This window comes from Vombatus ursinus, unplaced genomic scaffold, assembly GCF_900497805.2.
Source record: "Vombatus ursinus unplaced genomic scaffold, bare-nosed wombat genome assembly UNPS02014818.1, whole genome shotgun sequence".
NCBI lineage: Eukaryota > Metazoa > Chordata > Mammalia > Diprotodontia > Vombatidae > Vombatus > Vombatus ursinus.
Genome location: NW_020954596.1, coordinates 7467470 through 7479456, shown reverse-complemented (window position 1 = coordinate 7479456; position 11987 = coordinate 7467470).

Sequence of the window (11987 nt, the reverse complement as noted above, 5' to 3'; positions counted from 1 at the left end):
GCTCACTTCTTGACTCAATTTCTTAAACATTTAGTAAATACTTACTATGTGTAAGGGGCCTTGTGAGGTACTGGGGACATAACAAAAGAGAGATAACAGTCCTCATCCTCAAAGAGCTTACATTCTCCACTGGGGATTCAACCTGTAAACGTGATCATTTCAAGACGAAGAAGAAATCCCAAACAATGAATCAGGAGGAGATGGCACTCACTGAGCTGAGCCTTGAAAGAAGCTAGGAATTCCAGAAAGTGCTATAGGAATGTAAGCTGGTATTATTTCTCTAATGACCAAATGGAGAGAGGATGTGGTATAGTGGATAGAAGGCTATCCCTGGACTTGAGGCTGGGGTTCAAGTTTTACCTTTGACCCCTATTGTCTGTGTGGCCCTAGTCGAGTTTCACTTAACCCATTAGTGCCAGAGAGGACAACTCTTCAAGACTAAGTTATAGAAGAAGTCCAGCTCCATTAGTGGAGGGAATCTATGCACTTGGAGTTCCCTATATCTATGAGATCATAAATCCAGACCATTGAAGGTGTGAATGAATGAATGAATGAACGAATGAATGAATGAATGAATGCTCTGACCCCGAATGGGGTCTTCCTCTCTATTTAGAATAGCATCTGGCCCGTTAACTATGTTCACAAGCCCCACTCCTCGGAGGGGTTTGACCATCAGTGACTGGACCATTAATTCTATGACCAGAAGACCAGCTGGTGGGAAAAGAGTCCCCAAAGACCTAGGACAGTGTGGATAACCCTGGACTCATCTCTGCTAACTCACTTAAGGCCATTTTACAGGGAAGCATGGGTTGCGTCACTGGGAACAAGCAGGACCTGTAAAATAAATTCTATCAGCGAAGCTTCTCTGTCCTCCCTCACCTCTCTCCCCTTCCCCTACTTTTCACCATGGGAAGTGGAACTTTGCATGGACACCCAGGTCAACATGGCAAATAAGCTATGGGAGAGTGAGGGCAGCTAGGTGGCACAGTGGATAGAGTACAGGGCCTGGAATCAGGAATGCTCATCTTTGTAAGTTCAAATCTGACTTCAGACACTTACTAGCTGTGTGACCCTGGGCAAGTCACTTAACCCTGTTTGCCTCAGTTTCCTCATCTGCAAAATGAGTTGGAGGAAGACATGGCAAGCCACTCCAGTATTTTTGCCAAGTAAACCCCAAACTAGGCCATGAGTCAGCCATGACTGAAATGACTGACCAATAACAAAGGAGAAATGAATCTAAGCAAGTTAATAGCAGTATGCCCAGGTCAAGTGATCCCCATGGCCCCCATGATTCTCCTTTAGGGTTTATATCAACTGCCTGGCCACAGGTGAAGGACAAAGAGCCTAGAATTCGTCTCTCTCATTCATTCCCAATAGGAATAACAAGGGTGTCTGCCCAAGACTTTTTCATTCATGGCAGATTCGAATAGGGGATCAACGTCCAGTATGTTGATGTAATTCAGAAATTTGGAGCTCTGCTACCTCTTCTGAAGGGTGTCCCACACAAGATGGCTGTGCCAATGCAACAGTGTCCAGTCTGCTCCCAGGCCATTAAGGCTCTGCCCTAGGCTCTCCAGACCTCTCAGGTGCAGGTGTGGAAATTACATTTCTATCCCTATAGTACTGTGCAAGGTCCAAGGGAGTTTTCCCCCAGACACCGACAGACTGCTAGACAACCTCAGGCCTACCACGGCAGCAGGAGGGAGGCAAGATGGCTCCCATTTGTCCCTCTCTCCATCTCTATTCCCTTTCAAAAGTCTCTGCATTTTCCTGATGACTACTGATCTCTCGCCTCGTCCCTGCTCATCTCTAGACCAAATTAGGCAAGTGAAGGGATGTCAGCACCAAGTAGGTGTTTGTTAAATGCTTAATGGTCTGGCTTGAATTGTATTCAAAGTGCTTTCCTTGCAATAGGAAGGGAAGTAGTACAAATTGGATCATGAACTCCACTTTACAGATGAGGAAACCGAGGCTCAGATAAGGAAAAGGACCCGTACACAATAGCCAATAGGTGGAGCTGCTTTAAATCCATGACTCCATGGTAGGGGCCATTGCACATAGAAATAGAGAGTCACTCATTATCAGAGCTAAAGGGTACATTAGTGCCCTGAGCCTTCCATTTCCTGTTCAGCACATCTTTTTTTTGGTCTTTTGTCTCTTTTTGCATCCCCAGATCTTAGCAGAGTGCCTGGCATATATTAGTCACTTAATAAATGTTTACTGAATATAATTAAATTGCATGTTGTAGCCTGGAACACAGAATATTGGAGGTAAAAAGATGTCTACACAGACAGACAGATAGGTAGGTAGATAGGTAAAACATTGATTAAGCACTTACTTTGTGCCAGGCACTGTGCTGTGTGCCAGGAACACAAATACAAGGATCAGGGTGGGGGTATCTCCAGGAGGAGAAGGCTACAGGTGAGAGGTGAACTCCAGGGAGTAAGAAGTAGAGGTAGGAGTGAAGTCAGTACGGCCAGGGAGCCTTATGAAATGGTAACATGCCAGAGACTCTCTCACCGATCAGGTGAGGACATTAGACCGTAGTATGTTAGAGGCAAGAAGGTCCAGCTATAGGGCAAAGAATGTTAGAGAGCTAAGACTATCTGGAGCACACCTGCTATCTGACTGTCAAAGTAGGATCTTTGGCCAAGAGCGCTGAATTGGGAGGGACCTTATGCTCAACTCTGATCAGTTTTTGATGCTTCAAAGGAGGAATTCCAAGGACAGGTTTACATGGGGCACAGAAAGGGGGAGAACCTAGGCAGAGGGATGGAAGTGCTGGATGGAAGTACAGGAAAGGAAGCAATTAATGCAGACTTTCTGAGCTTCATTGCTTTGCATATGCTTCTCTGTATTCTTAGGCCAATGCAGGTTTCAGATGCCTTCCTCAATCCCCTTACACTTCTGTATGAGATTGAGAAGCCCAAAGTCCTTTCAGATTCTTCCAGCCCTGGCTGCAGCCCAGGCCCAGTAGAAATGACTGAAACTGGGTAATGGGGATGGTATAGTCAAGTCAGGGTGGGCAGGGATCTCTGGGGTTAATAACTCCTGCTAACTGGTAGTGGTTGGGTCTGCCACAGTCCTTTATCCAGAGCAAGGTTACTTTTGTATGTTTCCCATCCAGGTGGCCACCTTTTCTTTTCTTCTTTTAAAAGTGTTTTATCAAAGCGTTTCCAACTTTTCACTATCATTTCTCAATGACCAATTCTCCCTTCTTGGCCCCCTGTCCCCTAATCAGGACCCCTCCTTGTAACAAATAAGAATAAACATGCAAAACAAATCATCCCACTGGCCGTATCTGAAAAGATTTGTCTCCTTCTACACCCAGAGCACACCATCTTTCTGCAGAGAAGCAAGAGATGTGCTTTCTCATCAATCCTCCAAAGTCACATTCAATCCCTGCATTGATCGAGGCTCTGAGGTCTTGCAGTGCTGTCTTCCTTTCCATGATTGTGGTCACTGTGCAAATTATTCCGCTGGTTCTGTTTTCTTCTCTCTGTATTAGTTGATTACAAACCTTCCCAGGTTTCTCTAAATTCTTCAAACTCATCATTTCTTATGGAGTAACAGCATTCCATTCCATTCATACATGACAGTTTTTGCAGCCTTTCCCAATTAGTGGGCTCCTGCTTCCTTCCCAATTCTTTGTCCTATTAAACATTTAAAACCCTTAACAATCCGGCTCCAGCTTCTCTTTCCATGTTTATTACAAACTATTCACCTTCACACACTCCATCATTCAGCCAAACTGGTCTATTTGTAATTTCTAAAACACTGCTTCCTACCTCCTTTCTCCATGCCTTTGCACATCCCATACTTGGAATGTTCTCCCATTCAACCTCTGACTTTTAGAATCCCTGTCTTCCTGTAAGACACACCTCAAGTTCCACTTTCCCCAGGAAATAGCCTTTTCTTGGTTCTAACAGCTACTAGTGCTGTCTCCTTTAAGATTACTTTCCACCTACTCTTCATTTTATCTTGTATGTTCTGGTATGTCTATGTCTGTATCTATGTCTGTGTCTATGTCTATGTTTGTGTCTGTGTCTGTGTCTATGCCCATGCCCATGCCTATACCTGTCTAATATATCTATCTAATCTCTCTCTCTCTAGTCTATCATCTATCTGCCTGTTCATACACCCACCCATTTATCCATCTATTCATCTAATCTGTCTATCTATCTAGTTTCTCTATCTATCTATCTGTCTGTCTGTCTGTCTGTCTGTTTCTTTCTCCTTGTTTGTCTGATATATCTATGTATATCTTGTGTATTCTGATTCCAGAACTACAGGAAAAAATACAGAGTAGGTAGAGAGTAATCACTTACTAAATGCTTCTTGACACAGAAAAGTGCTGCTATAAATATTTCTGTATATAAGAGATTTTTCCCTCTGGCTTTGGCCTCCATGGAATCCCATACATACAAAAACGTTTATAGCAGCACCTTTCTGTGTTGACAAGCGTTTAGTAAATGCTCCACTGGTCATTTTTGTTATCCTAACCACAGAGCCCTTCTCTGATCTTATTCTTGCTCCTAATAGAGCCAAGAAATTATCCCATTTTGTTTTTCTTGTTATTTATTGCCAATCTCAGCAAGATTTGGTGATTCTGCCCTGCCTGCTTTGGAAGTCATAGAATAAGACTCACATTTGGAAGGGACCCTGGAGGCCCATGGGTTGTCCAACCATAGTACTCCTAATACCATTCTTTGGAATCTTACCCTTGCTTCTAGTTTTTATATATGTCTTTCAAAAATCTGAGTCAATGAGTTCTTTGTGTAACCATATGAGTCTTTTTTTTTAAATAAGTTATTGATTTCTTCTGTTTTTAACATTATCATTGTTTTCCCCAGTATGTCGCCATTTCCCTCTCAGAAGGCCATCCCATATAACAAATTGTATTTTTTTAAAAAAGGACAAAAGAAAGAAAGAAAAAGAAGACAGAAATGAGCACAACAGATCACTCCATTGCAAAGTTAGAAAATGTGCAATGTGTAACATCTGTGGACTTCCCACCTCTGTAAAGGGTTGGGGTGGGAGCATTCTCTCATATCTCTTTTTCTAAGTCACACTTGTTCTTTATAGTTTTGCAGCCTTCACTTTTGAGTTTTGTATATGTGGTTGTTCTTTCCATTTACATTGCTGTATCATTGTATATATTGTTTTCTTGGCTCTCCTTGCTTTGCTCTGCATCATTTCATTTGGGTCTTTCCATGCCTCTCTGCATTCATCACATTCATCATTTCTGATAGCACGGTAATATTCTATTACATTCATGTATCAGAATTTGTTTAACCATTCCCTTTCCCCATTGGTGGGCATCTGCTTTGTTTCCAGTTCTTTCCTATCACAAAAGTGCTGTTATAGGTATTTGGTTGTATATGGGGATTTCATTCTTATCAATTGCTTTCTTGAGGTTTAAGCCCAGTAATGGAATCTTTGGGTCAAAGAGTATGGACATTTTAGTCACTTTGCTTAATTCCAAATTGCTTTCCAAAATAGTTGTACCAATTCATAGCTCCACCAACAATTAACATTAGTCTCTTATACAGTAACAGCTAACATTTCTATAGTGTTTTACGGTTTGCAAATTACTTTACATAGACTGTATAGCCTTTGTAGTTGGGAAGACCCTTTTGCCCAAACTCCACTCTGAACTGATGGAGTTGACTGTGGTCTTCAGGCTTTTGAAGTCCTATTGTGCAGGCTTTGCCTGTAGGCTGCTGTAGGTACAAGTTACCAATCAGAGAATCTCACCTCCTGCTCTGCCCTACTCTGAGCCTGCCTCGGGGCTGGAAGAAACAGATGGAACTTGGAGGAAAGTTGTTGTTGTTGTTTTTTAATAAAGAGAAAAAGTGCTAAGTAAACATAGTCAAGAAAAAAAAAAAAACAATCCACAAAGTGGCCATGACCAAAAATGAGTGTCTCTATCCTTTGAACCATCATGTCTCTGTCAGGAGGTGAGTAACAGACTTTATTAGAGGTCTTCTGGTCACATGAGTGGTCATTGCATTGATCAGAGTTCTCAAGTCTATTTTAAAATTGTTTGTCTTTACAATGTGGTTGTTACTGGATAAATTGTTCTCTTGGATTTACTCAGTTCATCCTGCTCAGGATTCTCTGAAATTTTCCCTTCTGAAATCACCTCTTTCATCATTTTTATAGTGCAGTTATATTCCATTATGTTCTTATACCACATTTTGTCCAGCCATTCTTCAGCTGTCCAAGATAGCTAAGGGCAGACCCTTAGATTTTAGTTCTTTTCTTTGTCCTCCCTCTTTATTTCTCCTTTCAGGATTGGGGAGTTTGATTTGCTTGTGTGGCTTTTCTTGAGAAAATTCTACAGAAAAGGGAGAAAATTCCTTCTCCCTATAATAGATGTTCTGTGGGGGGATGGAGGTGAAGGGAAGGAGAGGAGAGGGCGAGGGAGGGAAAAAGAAGACAGGGAAGGGAAAGGAAGAGAAAGGGAGGAAATGAAAGGAGATGGAGGGGAGAGGAAAGAAGAGAAGAGGTGGAAATGAATAGAGACAAAGGGGAAGAAGAGGGGGAGAGAGAAGCATGAGGAAAAAAGATCGCCTCTGTTTCAGTTGGGATATGACTAAGATTTCAGAGCTGGGGGGCATTCTTGGGTCCACATGGCTCACCCCCACAGTGGTGCCCTCCAGGAGGCCACACAGAAGGCAGAGGCCCCACAGCCTGACTGAGAGATTTAAAGGGTTTCCCTGTTAGGAGCTGGGCTGTCTCCAGGACTGGGCTGGTGCTCAGATCCTGGAAACCAAAGCCAGGGGCTGCTGGAACAGCCAAAGAACCAAAGAAAGCCACCCTCTATGTGCCCAGCAAGGGGCCAAGTCTACAACTTCCCACGGCCCAGCCAGGGCAGGGCAGGGCAGGGCAGTCGGTGGCCAGTGGCCCCACTGCCCACAGCAGTCTGGTCATGTTCACCCTGACTGGGAGGTCAGGGCCCTGCCATCATTAAGTGGTAGCACATAGGGTCTGGTGACATTTCCTGTGATTCTCATCTTTCCTGCATAAGTCCCTTTCCTCACCCAGACTGTGAATTCCCCGAGGCTAGGACCCCAAGTCTGCTTCTCTAGACTCCCCTAAAACGAGAGTTGATTTCAAAGGGAAGATTACAGAGAATCGTGGGTAGTATGAACTGAGAAGAACCAGGAGAACAATTATCCAATAACCTCATTAGAAAGAGAAATTACTTTAAGTCAGTAGCTCACCTGTTCTGGTTTTTTTTTTTTTTTTGTTGTTGTTGTTTTTTGTTTTTTGTTTTTTTTTGCTGAGGCAATTGGGGTTAAATGACTTGCCCAGGGTCATGCAGCTAGTAAGTGTCAAGTGTCTGAGGCTGGATTTAAACTCAGGTCCTCCTGACTCCAAGGCTGGAACTCTATCCCCTGTGCCATCTAGCTCCCCTGTTTCAAAGAAACTTATTGGCTGTAGAATGAAATACAAATGAATCTGTGTGTCACTTAAAACACATCATGGTCTGATTTCAATTCTAATCTACCTTTCCAGACAGAGTCACATGGCTCCCTCTCGTGGGCTCCTTGCTATCATCCCTACCTGACATCTCATCTCTCACCTCCACCTGGAATGATCTCCCTTCCTCCCGACTTCCTGGAGTCCCTCGCTCCAGTCACTGCTCAGCCCACGTACTCCTTCCTAAACAAGGCCATTCGCCTTTTCTAATCACCCTCTGTCCACTCTAAATGTTTAAATTGACTTTATCTATGCACCTGTTATTCTCCTCCCTCCCCCAAATAAAGCAGACTCTTATCTATGTGTTTGTATTCTCAGATCCTAGCAGAGAACCTGACACATAATAGATACTTCACAAATGCTTGTTGATATTCAATTGGATTTCAACTGGAGGGTAGGTTCCTAGTTTATCCCTCCTCAGTCTCTTATATGGCAGCAGGCACAGAATAAACACTCAACTATGATCTCATGTGGCAGAACAGACCACAACCCACCCAATTCTACATGACTCTTGTCCATATCCTCCCATTGGAAGTTTTCTTACCAGGCAGCTCACTTCCCCTATTTCTCTCGATATCTTGGATAAGAATGGGATACACAGGATGTCTATTGGCCATCCCTCTCTCTCATCACATGATCTATTTTGCTCAATATTGAGCCATTAAATTGAATTTCAACAGAAAACTTGATAGGAATGCTGGATAGCTGGATGTGGGAGCACCAAGTCAGTCAGTCACCATGACTAGCCCTAATACCCCACATTTAAGAGTAGGGATGGAAGAGCTATCAGGGAGGTAGGAAAACCAAAAGAGTTTTGTCAAGGAAGATGAGACTAACCAGGAGGAGGGTTAAGAGGTACCAAACACTAGGATGGGACTGCTAGGTGGCACAGTGGACAGAGCACTGGAGTCAAATCTGGCCTCAAACACTTACTAGCTGTGTGACCCTGGGCAAGTCACTTGGCCCTGTTTGCCTCAGTTTCCTCATCTGTAAAATGAGCTGGAGAAGGAAATGGCAAATCCCTCTAGTATCTTTGCCAAGAAAAATCCAAATGGGGTCCTGAAGAGCTGGGCATGACTGAAAACACTGGGATAATTCTAGGAAAAAGAAGGCTGAGTTTTGACCCCAGATTGGGCCTTTGGGAGGTCACAGATGATCTTAGAGAGTTGTTCCAATAGTTCAGTGAGGATGAAATGGCAATCAGATGGGAGGAAGCTGAGGAATGAGTCCATGGTAAGGCAGTAGGTGTCTGTTGAGAGCATAGCCTCGGATCTGCCACTAACTCGTGGGGTGACCCTTTGGCTTCAGTTTTCTCTTGTGAAATGAGGAAGGACAAGGAAAGGGTTCTAAACCTAGCACTTGTGAATTTCTTTCTTTAATATTTAGATACCTGGATTCAATGTGTGCTTTTAACACCTGATTCAAACAACAACAAAAAAAACCCCACCACCCCTTTTCAGTTTAATCTGCATTGTTAACATTCTCTCCATCACTTTCTTAAGTCTAGAAATCAACAGTAAATCAGGCCAATTTATAGTGTTTGCTGATTTCCGAGGTGTAAATGCTCACATTGAAAATTTAGCAATGAACTCTCACGAGCAGGTTTGAGCTGGCTCTAGTACACGCCCACCTGTATTTCAAAATAATTGGTTTCTTTTGTAACCCTAAATATTTTACGCATTTAAAAACATGGTTCTGAGAAGTGGTCCCCTCACCAGACTGCCCAAGGGAAACTGCTACAGACTCTTGGGGGTTTCTGCCAGGTCTCTCATTGGACGGCATTTATGCAGTTCCCCATCACTGAGTCTTCAAAGAAAAGGCTGGAGAGGATTCTCATTCATGTAAGGGTTAGGCTAAATAAATCCCTCTGGTGAGCCTGCCAGTTGCGGTTCCATTAGAGATTTAAGTAATGACTTTGGCATTTCTCCCCTGCCTCTATTACCGAATCTTAACAATTCCTGGCTCTGCCTTAGAATCAGGTAGAGTAGAAGGGAGCTAGGTGGTACAGCGGATGAAGAGGATGACCTGGAGTCAGGAAGACCCAAGTTGCAATCCTGTCTCAGGCACTTCTTAGCTATGTGATCCTGTGTAAGTAATCTGAACATCCTTGGCCTCACTTTCCCCATCTGTAAAATGGAGATAACAAAACCTACCTCAAAGAGTCATAGGGAGTCTCAAATGAGACTCCCTCTATGTAAGGTGCTATATAAATAATAGCTATTATTGGGTGCTATATAAATGATAGCTAATATACGGTGCTACTGCAAACACCTTGAAGCTGATTTATTTGTGAAGGGGGAGGGAGGGTGGGATGGCACCCAATGAGAAGTGGACGGGGAAAAAATCACTAGATTTGGGATCAAGGGATTTGAATTGTACCACACCTCATCTCTAAGGCCCCATTTAGTCTTTAGACTCCATGATGGCCAATGGCAAAACTCCCTACCTTTTTCTGATTGGGCTGAAAAATGACACAAGAGAAAGAAAATGAAGCTTAAACCAATTTTTATTTTATTTTATTTTTTGGTAAAAGTTAAAGTTTGCCAGGTTAAGAAAAGCAGAGTCTGCTGTGTTTAGTGTTCTGACGCCTCTGACAGCAGCCACCGATGGGTACTGCGTGTCTAAAATAAACGTGGAATTGCCTACAGAGAGTAAACCATCCCAAATCTGACAACTATATAACAGTGGAGAAATTGATTTACGGCACTTGTCTCCCAAGCTTTTTAAAGGTAACAGTCCCGGCTATAAAACTATATAAGCATTGCATAAGAAATGTTAAGTCTACAGTAACAAATACAATCTTGTAAAAACTCAATAAATTATATATATATATTTATAATATCTAATAACATTTGAAACCATGCGCACGATTGTACATTCTCCTCTGGCGCTGGACGTCACACTCTGTCCGTCTGTGGAATGTACGTGATTAGAAGACATTTGTAGGAAAATACCGTTTTTTTTTTTTCTCTCCCATTTGAAGTTCCCCGAACAAAACCAAACCAAATGTCCCCCCTATAGAAATCTACTTCCTCTGCAAAACAGACCCCAAATTAAAAAAAGAAAAGAAACCTGCTTCTTGGCATCATCTTGAAACTATAAATTATTTTTTTTAGATTTTAGTTTCCAGGAAATTCTGAAAAGAGGGAAAGAGTACATAGTCACAGACCAGGACTCTGTTTCCTTTGCTTCATCATGAAGGAACTGGTTGGGTGGTGAGGGAGGAAATTACAGGGCACACTCAGAAATGCCTCTTGTATCATCCAGAAAGTGTTGAAAAAAAAAAGCCAGGTTCCCAACACTGACCTGTCTGTCTCCTAACTGAGTGTGTAGTTTGCTGAGGGCAGGGGCACTCTCTGGCTACGTCCCTGGGGATGGTGGGATGCTGTGGGCACATGTGAAATGCAGGCCATGCAGGGATGCTTGGAGGGCTGGGGACCAGTAAGTCAGGGGCTGAGCTCTGTTCCCTTCACATCCAGCCCAAGCATTGGGAAAGGAAGCCAACATGCTTTGGGCCAACAATGAATATCTTCATCTGGAAGAAGGATTCATGACCTTCCCACCCCTCCAAAGAGATGGAACAGAGAAAGCCCTACCCAGCCCAGGCACATCAAGCCACACCGAATCCCGCCAGCCTCAGTTTCCTCAAAACAAAATACAGGCACAACCTCCCTCCTGAAGGATGTCTCTGGGGGCTCTCGCTTAACTGTGTTGTTGTGAAAATAAACAAAAAAAACACCTCACTGCAATCTGGAGAAAAGTTAGAATCTGAAACAACACAGACAATCTCATGACATCTGTTCAGGACTGTGCACGCAATACATTCGCTCGATGGTTCCCATGGAAACAAAGGCATATACTTACTTTCGCAGCTGTTAATAAGTTAAAACTCTTAAAACTCTGGGAAATTAGGTTGACAGCAAAGCTACGCTAAATTTTAAACAAAGCAGACGGGGTCCCTTCAGCAGGCTATAAATAACTTTACAAATATACAGGTTAAAATACAATTTTTAAAACAAAACTGTGACAATATAGAACAATACAACAACAAAAAATGCAATTTTTTTCTTTCCTCTTATTTTTTTTCCCCAAAGGTCTGGTATTTGATATTGTAATGTTTACTTCTGAGGGCCTTCCATCCATCTTGCTTAAGGTGGACCACTATTATACACTCTCCATATATATATATTTTATGTACATACACACACCCACACACACATACACACACACACTGAGCATCTATTTATATGTATATACACAATTGTCTGGAATAAACCTTTTTTTGATATAAATTAAAGGCTCCTGCCTTCAGGTACCCGTAATTTCAAATCTTCATGGGATGGGGGAAGGAGATGGGGAGAGCTGACACCTGGGATGCTTCTCTTTAATACAGAAGACAAAAAGCCCCAGCTCCAAACAACCAACCAACCAACCAACCAGCCAGTCACACCCCTGAGGCAGGAATCCTAGTTCCCCTCAAAGCAACTCTGAACAGAACA